General features: G+C 34.2%; 1 pseudogene; it reads left to right on the top strand.

Moving 5' to 3' along the window:
* Positions 1 to 909: 909 nt before the first annotated feature.
* LOC117028839 (ethanolamine-phosphate phospho-lyase-like) lies at positions 910 to 3,628 on the top strand (annotated as a pseudogene).
* Positions 3,629 to 12,985: the final 9,357 nt, after the last annotated feature.

Here is a 12,985-nt window from a genome sequence, read left to right as displayed (position 1 = left end):
TTTTTTTCTGGGATCTCAGTTCTGTTCCAGGGGTCTATGTGTCTGGTTTTTTAACCAGTACCATACTTTTTTGATTACTAGAGCTTTGAAATATGCTTTGAAATCAGGAAATGTGATGTCTGCATTTTTGTTTGTTCTCAGGATTGTTTTGACTATTTGGGTCTTTTGTGTTACCATACAAATTTTAAAGTGATTTTTTCAATTTCTGTAAAAAAATGTCATTATACTCAATAGCAAAAAATCAAATAACTTGGTTTAAAAATGGGCAAAGGATCTGAACATATTTTTCCAAAGATATCCAAATGGCCAACAGATACATTAAAAGTTGCCCGACATCAGTAATCACCATGAAAATCCAAATCAAAACTACAATGAGATATCACCTTATGCCTGTTAAAATGGTTATTATCAAAAAGACAGGAGATAACAAGTGCTGGTGAGGATATGAAGAATAAGGAATACTTGTGCACTTTTCATGACAATGTAAATTGGTGCAGCCACCATGGAAAATAGTATGGAGATTCCTCAAAATATTAAAAATAGAACTGCCATATGATCCAGCAACTGAAGGAAATTAAATCACTACCTCAAAGAAATATCTGCACTCCCATGTTTATTGCAACATTATTTACAATGGCCAAGACAAGGAACCAATCTAAGCATCCATCGATGGATGAATGGATAAAGAAAACGTGATATATAAAAAATGAAATACTCTCCAGCCATAAAAAAGGACATCCTGCCACTTGCAACAACATGGATGGATGTTGAGGGCATGCTAAGTGAAATAAGCCAGAAAAACACAAATACTATATGATCTCACTTATATGTGAAATTTAAATAAACCAATCTCCTAGAAACTGACAGCAGATTGGTGCTTGCCAGAAGTAGTGGTAGGTAGTAGAGAAAATGTGTGAAAGTGGTCCAAAGGATTCAAGTTTCCAGTTACAAGAAGAATGGGTTCTTGGTATTTAATGTACAACATAGTGACTATAGTTAACAATACTGTATTTTATATTTGAAAACTGCAAGGAGAATAGGTCTTAAAAGTTTTCACACACACACACAAAGACATTTTAACATGATTGGAACTCTAAATTTTCATATTGATTTTATGGATGAAGCAAAATATATTTTTCTAGAAAACTGTTTATATAAAAAAAATTGTGTCATCTAAAAGAAATAACTCATTCTTATAAAGTTCCTACCTTGTTCAAGCCATAAAAATAAGGATAAATAGATAAATTTAAATAGCAGTTTCCAGATTCTTTTTAGCTATAAGACCTTAATCTAAAATTAACTGATAAATTACATTTATAGAAAATATAATCTGTGATCATATATAATATATTATAGAGTAGCCTTCAGTTAAAGAGGACATATTTATGGATTTGGATCATGTTCCATACCTGTTCATTTTGAACAAATGTAAAAAAAAAAGTGTGTAATGTAGTAGGTGTACATGAAGATAAATGGATATTTATTGTTTATCTAGGAAAAAAGAGAGATAAAAAGGATTTTTTTTTTTAAAGAAAGAAAGGTTTGGTTGTATCAAGATATAAAAGTAATAATGAAATATACTTGAAGATGTATAAGAAGTGTAGAAGTTACACATAAAATAAATTTTGTGTTACTGGGTTTATAATAAGTACAAATAATGAGTTAGATAGAAGCAATGAAATGTACTTAAAATTTAACAAAATTGGCTAAATGTGATAGATTTATTCACAAGGAAAAAAAAGTCTTGTGACTCCTTTACTGCAAATTGTTAAATGTATGATATGACAACAACAATAAAAAAAGAGTAACTAGAATTTGAGTTTTCTCTGCTAAATATGAGGTGTGATCACAAAATATGGTGAATGTTTAAACAAAATAATTATTACAGTAAAAGACACATTGCTATTAATCCCCCTCAAAATACTCTCTCTTGCTTCAAATACACTTATCCCATCATTCTTGCCACTTTCTGAAGCAGTTTTGTAAGCTGTCTTTCGCGAGTATCTTTAGTTGTGTTGTTGTGGCTTCCTTGATGTCCTGGATCGATTCAAAACATTTACCTTTCGTGGTTATTTTGACTTTGGGGAAGAGCCAGAAGTTGCACGGTGCTACTCGTAGATCCAGTGAATAAGGTGGATGAGGACACACCGTAATGTTTTTATTTGACAGAAATTGCCACACCAAAAGAGATGTGTGACACAGAGCATTGTCATGATGGAAGATGAAGTAAAAACACTCACGAAAGAGGACTTCTAGAACTCCTCCAGAAAGTGCCTAGAACAATGGGAAAAGTGTGTTTGAAGCAAAGGGAAGTATTTTAAGGGGGATTAATGGCAATGTGTCTTTTACTGTGATCATTTTTTTAAAATTTAAACATTCACCATATTTTGTGATCACACCTCATAGTAGTTATTCTGTGCCCAAGTAACAGTTTCCTCTTATTACAAATATAATTTTAATTCTCTGGACTTTTTAAATTATTTGTAAATTATCCTTGAAAAATACTATTGATTTTTGTAAAAGTTAAAAGTTTCTAATATTTTTGTCACTTATTGCCAAGTGTATATGTGCATGTGTGTGTTTGTGTTTTAGAATATCATGTGTAACTATTTCCTGCATAATTGAATATTATAATTTATATTTGGATGCTTGCAACTTACGTTTATCTTTTTCCTCTGACAGTTTTTTTGATTTTCACATTTCACAAATTTAGATCCCAAATTCAAAATAATAAAACTCCTGTCTTATAACTAAAATAGCTACATGTTTCCTAAATGACCAGTTTTAACATAAAGCTATTCTCTAGTTTATTAAAAAATGGAACATTAATTAGATTTGTTTTGGCATGCTCTAAATATTAATTAAACAAACAGTAAGATGAGGCTTTGACCAAACTGAGAAACATGTCTGGAGCTTCCAAATACATGGTTAAGTCTTTGTTCTAGACATCAGTACAATGAGAAAACCAGTGGGTAAAGGCCACCCATTGACACCTGTGATAACAACCAAGGAAACAGCAGAAGCCTTCAGCAGCTATGGGATGGAGTATTTCAATATTCTGTGAAGGAAACCCACTATCTTGTACTGTTGGTTCGGGCATCCTGGATGTTACCGAGAACTGAGACCGTCAAGGAAATGTCACAAGAATAGCATATTATCTTACTGAATTACCAAATAAAAGGAATGCTAAACACAGTCTGAGAGGAGATATTAGTGGTGTTGGCCTTTTTATTGGAATTGACTTAATTAAGAGACATCAGAAAAAGACCGCCACAGTGGAAACATGACACGTCATCTACAAGATGAAAGAAAAGTGAGTGGTGCTCAGTGCTGTTGAACTTCATAAAAATGTGATTAAAATAAAAACCCCTGTGTACGTCACTGAGGAAGATGCAAAGTTTATGGTGGACCAACTTGATGGGATTTTAATGGTTTTAGAAGAAGCCATGGTAGCCAAAACTAAAAATGTAATCTCTGAGAATACTCCACGCAGAACAAAGATACCTACAAAGCACATTCAGGACTTCTCAGTGGTGGCACCACTGACTCCAAAGAACATTCCAACAGAAACAGAAATGAATTTTACACAGATAAACATTCACTGCTTAGTAAGAGGCTCAAAGCATGAAAAATTAGCATTTTAAAGCAAGATAAGTGTCCAGGGTTATAGGAAGTGAGTGAATGTGTCGCTTCTGTTAACAGCTCTATTGTACCGTCTAAAGGTAACACTTTCATTCAGTTTAGATTTATAAATAAAAATGAAAACAAGTAATAAGAATAAACCAAGTGATCATCAAACCATGTCAAGATTATTAGCTCAACCTCTAGAACCTGTCAATTCTGTACTGAGATTTCTGAAAATACTTAATTTATTCTATAAATTTAACCTTCAAATTTAATATTAAGTTGGCAGTTTCACTTTTTATGTTTTAATATTTGAAACTAGAAAGCAAAATACAATAAGCTCCTTAATTTTAGAGATTTAGTGACTTAAAATATGAATTCTATAATAATTTAAATATACATATGTGTATTTATAGACTGTAATTGAGGGGGCTGAATAAAAGGAAAATCAACAAAGCACTATAAAGTATGAAGCGAGTCACTGTCACTGAAGGAAAATGTACTCAGTATAAAGGAAAACACAAATAATGATCAAATTATATCCAGTTTAACTGATTTAAGATCAACTTTTCATTCTAATCTTTGACTTTTAGAAATACTTACTTTGCTATTTATTAAGTATAAAATAGAAACCGAATATACATTTTTTATTTAAAGGTCATATAAAATGCAAGATAATGTATAAAATACCTAATAACTATAAAGTTACTAAATTCATGAGAACTTTAATCCAAGAAACTCAAAGAATTCATAGTTTTTAATCCTTTCTGTTTAATTACTATGGAAGTAAAACACTATTTTTATTTACAAATGTGCAAGCTACAATGAGGTAGATGACAACATAGAAAAAGACCTCAACTCTATTAATTTTGTTGAGGCTTCCTTCCCGTAATCAGGGCTGACTACCTAAATCTAATGACTTCATAAATAATGACAAACAATAGTAATGTTCTTTGAAATTAAGACTATGCAGATTCATTAACCTTTTATTTATTCTTAAAGAATCAAAATCCATTGTCATGAAAAATAATTTAAGTCTCCAAAACAAATAAAGAGTAAATATGATTAGAATAGAGATATATAAATAAACAAGCATGCCATAACAGGATTTTTGAGATTTTGTTTATGGATAAAATAGCTTATAAATTAATTGTTAGAGGCCATGACAAAGAGCTTGAAAATATGAGAACAAAACTTCGACGTTTTGTATACATGATAGTGTTATAATAACACATTTCAAAAGATGAGCCAAATATGGTATCTATTATAGAAGATAAACACATCAAAAGATGAATGAAAGGAGAATAAATAAAACAAAATGTAACTGTATAAAAACATCTGATGACAGGGAAACTATAAATATAGATTGATTAATGAAAGCAACTTTACAAAAACTAAATTTAAAGTAATCATTTCACTAATATAGGATACTCATAAATTAAATGAAAAGGATAAACAATATACATACATAAAAAAGAAAATATATGTGTGTGTGTATATATATATATATATATATATATATATATATACTTGTAGAAAAATGCACCTCAAAAACACCACAAAGAAAATCAAGGAAGGGTGAATAAAGAATGATTATTAAAATAAAATTTTCTTATGATTTACAAAGGACCTCCAATGATACTTTGTAAAATTCCCCAGTATAAGCTGCTCTAAAGGTGACCTGAGATGTTACATTAATTTTTCTCTCCTTCAGTATGTCTGGAGTATTTCAGATACAGTTTATCTTCACCCTATACTTCATAGAATTTTTACTACACATGAGCAAAGTGGTTACATGGCTCTCAAAGATGCTTTTTCTTGTAGCCACTCTAGAGAGGCAGCCTATAAAGAAACTGATTTTAAAGTTGTTCAAGGTGACATCAGGGATTCTAACTCAGTTTTATATTGTATATGATATTGTTTTCTTTTGTCCCACATTTATGTTGAAGTTTATCACAAGTGCTCAATGCAAAGTGACAAAAGTCTTGCCGTGGAGGACAGTGGGTACTATCATTTTATGTGTTCATTTATTTGTACTGATGTAGCCCATGAGGATGATATTGACTAACCTTTTCCAAGAATTTGATATGTATTCTGGTATTATTCTAAGCTTCTTGTGGGGATTTTCTGATTCTATCAACGACAAATCTATGAGAGACATATCATAATCCTTATTTTACAAATGATGAAACTGAAGCATTGACAGTTAAGTTAGATAGTAAGATATAAAATTAGAATTAGAGAACACAGACAATCCTACTCCAGGACACAAGTTCCTAACCACTACCTTAAATTGCTTCTTGGTGGACATTTCAAAAGGTCTGTCATGCGGGGCGCCCGGCAGGGTCTCTGGTCCCGCTCCCCACACAAGAACGCAGGACATGGTGAGGGCAAAAAGGAACACCCATGGAGCCATAGATGGGGAGTCATACCACTATACTCTCACTGGCGACTGGGTTGGAGACACAGGAACCAGGAGCCACACAATTCTCAACCCTCACTGTGCCACTTGAGGCTCAGCCACCATCTTCTTGCTAGCTCCCCTTTTTTGCTAGCGTAGCCACGGCAGTTATATTCATGGCCAATGGCTCACTGGTTACAGCTGACGGCCAACTAGCCACAGCTGATGGCCATTTGATCACAGTCGATGGCCATTTACTACCTGAGCCAGCACCTTTCTATGTGAGGCCGAGAGCCTGGAAACTGCTTTTTGGGGCTCTGTCCCCACAAGGTCCTAGACTACTTTCTCTTTGGAAGTCATACAATCAGTGAAATAAGACTAGCTTCATTCTATGTGACTCTGTACCGGTAACATTATTGTTTAGTCTTCTCTTTTGTGCCATCCCCCAAACCTCAAACCTCGAGTACAGGTTTCATGTGCATCAGAGATACAGTCCCAGTAAAAATAACTAAAAGTTAAATTTCTGTATAATACACGTAAGGAATATAAAGCTATGATAAAGTAACCCAAGGAAATGTCATTTCACTCAAAAATAAGAGAATACTCTAAAGGTCAGAGTATTTTATTTCTTTGCTCTAATTCAAGGGATTCAATTTCTGATACATCCTCACAGCATAGATTTTTAACGGGTAGAAGAAAGAAAATATAATAGTACATATCCCCTTTTTTTCTGACAATGAATAAGCAGACAGAAAAGGTAATTAACTCTTAGTGCTCCCAAGTTAGTCTTTTCCTCAGCATGTTTTGCTTGGAAATAATGCTTGATAAAAATTTGTTCCCTTCTATCAATTCATATATTAGTAAAAAGGTAAATATGAGCATATACATAATTCCTTTGTGGAACATTTATTTTTATCTCTCTGTTTACATATTTACCTGAATTATGTGTGTGAAGTAGTTTTAATTTCTTAGTCATCATTTGTTAGGAAAGCTTGTGAGAGTTTCTATTCCTCCTTGTGCCTTTAATTCCTTAGATCTGTGCGTATAACCAGCCTTCCGTCCTCCGTTCCTTCTTTCCTCCCTCTCTCCCTTTGTTCCTGCTTTCCTTCCTTCCTTCTTTTCTTCCTTCTTACCTTCCTTCCTCCTCTCTCTCTTCCCTCCTCTTTTCTTTCCTTTGTTCTCCTCCTCCTTCTCTTTGTCCATCTTCCTTCCCTCTCCTCCTTCTCTCTCTCTCTCTGTTCCTTTCTTCCTCCTTTTTTTCCCTTGAGAAAACTTTTTATAATAAAATATTTTGCCCACAACTCCAATATATTTAATAAATAAAGTAATGCTTCTGTTAGTTAGCTGATGGGATGAGGTGCTGGAAACCTTCTGCTCCTTGTGAATCACACCAGGTCCTTCGACTCCACAGTAATAATTTAAAAACCACTATTCCAGACGATTGGCAAAAGCAATCAGTGAACATTCCACATAAATATAATCAGAGATATAAGCATTTCTGAGGTGCTTATATTTTGGTACCTTGGGTATTAATAGTCTAGTAGAAAAATATGTCTTCTTAAATGGCTCTTCTGCTTGCTTCACAAAGTTGTTGTGAAGATCAAGCTGTAGAGTATCAGGGAAGATGAGATGCCTTAGAAGTCCGTTAACCCAATTCTGCCTAATGATTGGATTCTCTATGCACGCCATTTTAGATGCAGGCCCTATCAGTTTGGAAAATTCTAATTTTGATAAAACTATTCTTTATATCATCAGGAACTTTTTGAAAGTATTTAAACCACATAGGACTCTAAAAACATAAAATATTATTACTCTATTGTGCCAGATTTCACAGTAGATAGAATAATGGGCAATGCATATAATTCCTGTGGTCTAGAAGGTTATGGTTTTTTGGTGGAGGAGGGAAGAAAACATAGGGAGATAGAAATGACTAAAGGGTAAATAAGATATGATTTGGACCATAAGAGATAGAAATTTATTTTGCATTTTCAAGGAAAATATTTTACATCCAATTGACAAAATCAGGAAAGATCTTTTAAAACTGAGGTGGATGTTAGATGTTGAGTGAGGTTCTTCTAGAAATTGAGATGCCTGGAGGTAAAAGTCACTTCAGTAAGGGTATGGAGATGAGGAACGGTAAAATATTTGAATAATAATAGGTCCAAAATGTCCAAATTGGGACATGTTGAGAAATTAGATGTAAGGTATTCAATGCGAGTCAGAATAAATCATTTTTAGTGCAGCTCTAAAACCACAGGTGTTGTAGAAACATAAAGATGGGTTCAAGTCTCAGCCTAGCCAATTACTACATAACATTGACAAAAACTTACCAGTACTTTTTTCCTTTGAAAAATAGGGGTAGTCTACTTTAATAATAGGCTACAACTAACCCACTGGGAATTAGGAAATTAGTATGAGCAAACTAAATGTTAGTTATTACCATCAACTTTATGATTATAATGACATGAATTATTGTTAATAATATTCTGTCTTTGGATAGATAAAAGCTTAGTGAAGTAACAGTTTTTACTTTTTGTGTTGATTTTTGTCTATATAACTAATGACAATTTTACTTTTAAAGGTTTATGAAACGCTATTTGCGAATTCCTCTTTCAATTTGTTCGAGAAACATTTATCAGAATAAAGATGACAGTTTTAACTCAACATCTAGCAAACCGAATCATTACTATCATAACCCTGCAAATGCTTATAAACTAACTCTTTTATTTATACTCTTAATCATGTCTTCAAAAGTTAAATTTATCAAAAATACTATTTTTCATTTGTAATAAATTTAAAGTTTTTTAAAGTCACATGTAATGGCAAATTTTATCAAGGGGTAGCATGAATCCTACAGTCGCAACTGACAGTCTTACAATTCAAATAAGACTATAAATTCATTCTACAAATATGTACTGAGTATATAGTCATATGTTCTTATGTTTATGAGACTCCGCATTTGGAAGTCAATGAACATGCAATGGCCCCTTCTCCATCAATGCTGCTTACCTTTATTCAAGCTTAAGACAATGTTAAGACATTTGTACCATTGCTGTGATTTCAACTCAACTATTAGGAACTATGTAGAAGAGCAGTGAGCTAGTATATTGATAGATGTGAAGAATTCAAAGCTGAAAAAAACCGTAGTTCATGGTTCACAGTGTAATTTATAGGCATGTCCACAGCAAGAAAGAATACAATATTCTACAACAAAGCTGAAGATGTTCTATGATATGTTTAAAGACAGGAGATGGTTTATTCTAAATAAAGAGCTTGGGGAAATTTTCATGGAGAAGCAGACCTTGAAATAGAATTTCCACAGGTGCAAATAGGCTATGCACACAGCATGAATAAAGACACAAATATTAAGATCTTATTAATAGAAATCTAGCAGAAGAAAACTGTAAATAGAAAAACCTTAGCAATGGTATTTTATTTTACTATTAATAATACATTTTCACTTTTCATAAATCTATACTTTTATTGGTAAAAGAAAAATATATAAATACATACACACATACATAAAATAACACTTATAATACTAAGAATGCTACCAAAATATAAGCCGAAATGTATAACATCTTATTACATACCATCACAACAGCAAAAACGACATTTATTCTTTAAGAAAGTAGGAATAAGTTAAATACAGATTAGATATTAGACATGGGTAACTTAACAAAGAAACAGCCATAATTGAATATAATTCATTAAGTGTTTCTTTCTGATCAACTAAAAAATGTATGATTATTCTGGGTTGGCTACATCACCTAATCCAGTGGTGGGCAGACTTTACTCTGAAAACGAGAGTGTGAGTAAATGCAACGTTTGTTTTTAATATTGGGAATTTAGGTCATCCTCAGTATGGGGTGCCATTTGGCTGAACTTTATCACGACGTGGGGGAAATCATATTATTTCACATCGTAAAAACTTCCTGTCGTCTGAGCATCTTTTCACACAGTGGTGGAGGAAATGGCTGACCTGGAAGCCGACCCAAGGACTTCATCTTGCACACATGGTTCCAGGTCCAACTGATGCTGTAGTGGAAGAGCATGTCCAGCAGTTGCGCAGCAAACAGATTTCTTAAGTTTGTGTAGGTTTCAGTTCTCTAGAACTTGGCTGTAGTACAAGAAGTTCAATGACTCCTTAAAGAAGGGCTTCTAGGAAAAACTGAGTTCCTTTCTCATCATGGTGAGGCAAAAAAAGCCCAGCAGAACTATCTTTTGGGACACTATTAGCACCACACATTCCTGGACGTATGAGGGGAAGTGATATGCAACTGAAAATGGTACTACTCAGTGCGCTTTGAGATTCTGTGGGTGGGGGAGGGGGCATTATTCTTACCATGATTTGGGAATCAAAATGTTCTAGTTACTACTAAAACATAGGTTTAATCTTACAGGTTTCATTGTATTCTCCACTGTTGAAAGCAAATTTCATTTGGTTTATTTTTTTTTCTCTCTTTTTATTTTATTTTATTTTTTGCTATCAAGCTCTCACGGGTACTAGTTGATTAGTGATTAACTGGTAGGTGGAAATGACTTCTAAAAATAGACATGCAAATGATATGCTTATTTCTAAGGGTCAGAAATTCAATAGAAGTTGTGCAAATTGTACAAGTATCATATTTGTATTCAATACAATAATTAGAAAGGAAAAAAAATGAATGATTCCAAACTTTTTTATAATGCACTTAGAACCAAAGTAAGCAATACAATAAAAATCAATTGACTTTAGTAATGTAGAACAGGACACCCGGAAACTGTTTCTTCTCTTCCAAGCATATTGTTTGTGGTTATTCACAAGGACAGTAACACTCTTAGTGTTGTTGTTAAACATCTTATTTTATCCCTTTGTTTAAAAATACTCTTCTATAACAGCAATAGTGTTTCAGTTATGAGGGAATCTCAGTAATTGTTAGGATGATCAGATAACCATTGTGGTTTCAGCCTTAGATATTTTTGATGAAATGGATTTTTGTTTCTCTGAGTTCTCAAATAGAAAGCATGACATCTGGTGCACGATGTTTTTATTGTAGCCACTTCATAAAAGCAGGATAGATAGAGGACCCTAATCAAAATTTGGTTCAGACGTGAAGTTACCATCAGATGCCACATATTCACCAACAGGGTATGAAACGGTTTTCTTGGAAAAACAGAGCGGCTTCCAAACCTGGTCCGAAAATGACTTTAGAGAGTGAGGAAAGGGGACGAGCTCATTTTTTCTATTGGTGAGGGGGGTGGGCCTGGAGCAAGGTTTCCCACACACCTGGCATGGCTTGATCTTGACATTAATGCTAAAGGAGAGAGCACCCAGGCTGTCTTACAAGATTGACCCGACGTGGAGCAGAGGGTGAAGTGGGAGTCAGGGAGCTTGAAAGCTGTCAGCCGTCAAACATCAAAAATCAAGTTAGATTCAATTACAATTCACCTTGATGTTTGACGACTAACATGTGCCAAGTTTCTTTTAATTGAATTTGAACCTGTTTAAAACATTTTGTTGCCTATGAGACCTATAGTCCAGTGCTGACAAGGGAGGTAAATGATTCATTGCATGTCTTGCTTAAGAGCCCAAGAAAATGTATTTTGAGAAGTAAAAGGAGTGCCCTATTCAGTGTCAATAATAATGTCTAAATTCAGAAGGGTTGAGGAGTAGATCCATGAGGCCTCGTAGGTGGTTTTAGCATGGGTAGACTTTGAATTATACGTGTGACTTTGAATTATATTTTTAGTATCTGTGAGGCAAGAGTTTCCAGAAACTCTTTATCCCAAGTACAGTAATATTGAATAAGGAACTGTTGTTGCCTGCCTTTGGCTGGACCAGATACCCAAACTATTGACAATGGCCAAAGAATCTATAAAAATATACAATCTAGTTGTAAAGATCATTGCCTAAAACTCAGCCAATTGTCCTAGCCCTTGGATTCTGTCATTGATCAGAGATAGTCTGTTTAAGGGATGAGAAGCAGTAGTTCTCCAACAAGCTCGATCATGTATGAGGATGTTGCTACCATAAGTAAGGTATAAAATTTCCCTTTGCTATTCATTCAGTGAATCCCAAGAAGTTCTGTAGGTGATACAATGGGGTGAAAGGGAGAGTGACCCTCTATAGCACCATGCATCTGACAGATGGGCTGGAGACGAATCAGAGGATCCAATCTGACACTTATATATGTATATACATGTGTATACACATATATATGTATATGTGTGTGTGTATGTGTGTATATATATGTATATTTGTATACACACACACACACACACACACACACACACACACACATACATAAATTTTATTAAGGAGAACTTGGTGGTTGAACCAAGCTTGCAAGGTGCTGCTTTCAAGATCCAAGCCATGATAAGCAGCTGGCTATGGAGAATCATAGGATTAGAGCCTATGTGAGCCTAGCATACAGCCAGCAACTGATGCTCTAATGGAGTGAAGTGCAGAAGTTTATGCTCCAGAAGTCCAGGAGAAATGCACTGTCATCAAGTTTGATGCTGAGAGTCCAGGAGTGTGAGAGGAGGTGGCTTAAAGCTTCCATAGTGAAAGAGTGTCTGGGAGACATTAAGGGGAGTGCCTATTGTCTTGCAATATGGATACAGTCTAGGCTTTTGTAGTTAGGTACCCCAGCAAAGTGGGCCAATTTGCAAGTAGAAGCATAAATGGATTTAAGTAGAATTTATAAGTCACGAAGGTGTTTCCTTCACAACACAAAAAGGCCTAAGAGATGTTTGGCTCATGTAAACATTGATGGTAATGAGTAGACAAGTTGTTTCTCGATAGTGTCAGTGACAGAAAAACCCTTGACTGATCAAATAGTTTTTAGGAATTTAACTGAGATGGTGGGGCTTTTCAATAATATTGGATAGGAGTCCGTACATGGGGACAACCACAGTATAAAGGTTGCTATAATCTGCAGTCTCAATTCATTCTTTTCAAGTTTAAGGTCAAGCCAA

This window comes from Rhinolophus ferrumequinum, chromosome 10, assembly GCF_004115265.2.
Source record: "Rhinolophus ferrumequinum isolate MPI-CBG mRhiFer1 chromosome 10, mRhiFer1_v1.p, whole genome shotgun sequence".
Taxonomy (NCBI): domain Eukaryota; kingdom Metazoa; phylum Chordata; class Mammalia; order Chiroptera; family Rhinolophidae; genus Rhinolophus; species Rhinolophus ferrumequinum.
Note: the sequence above shows the minus strand (reverse complement) of the source record. Positions and strands in the feature narration are given on the sequence as shown.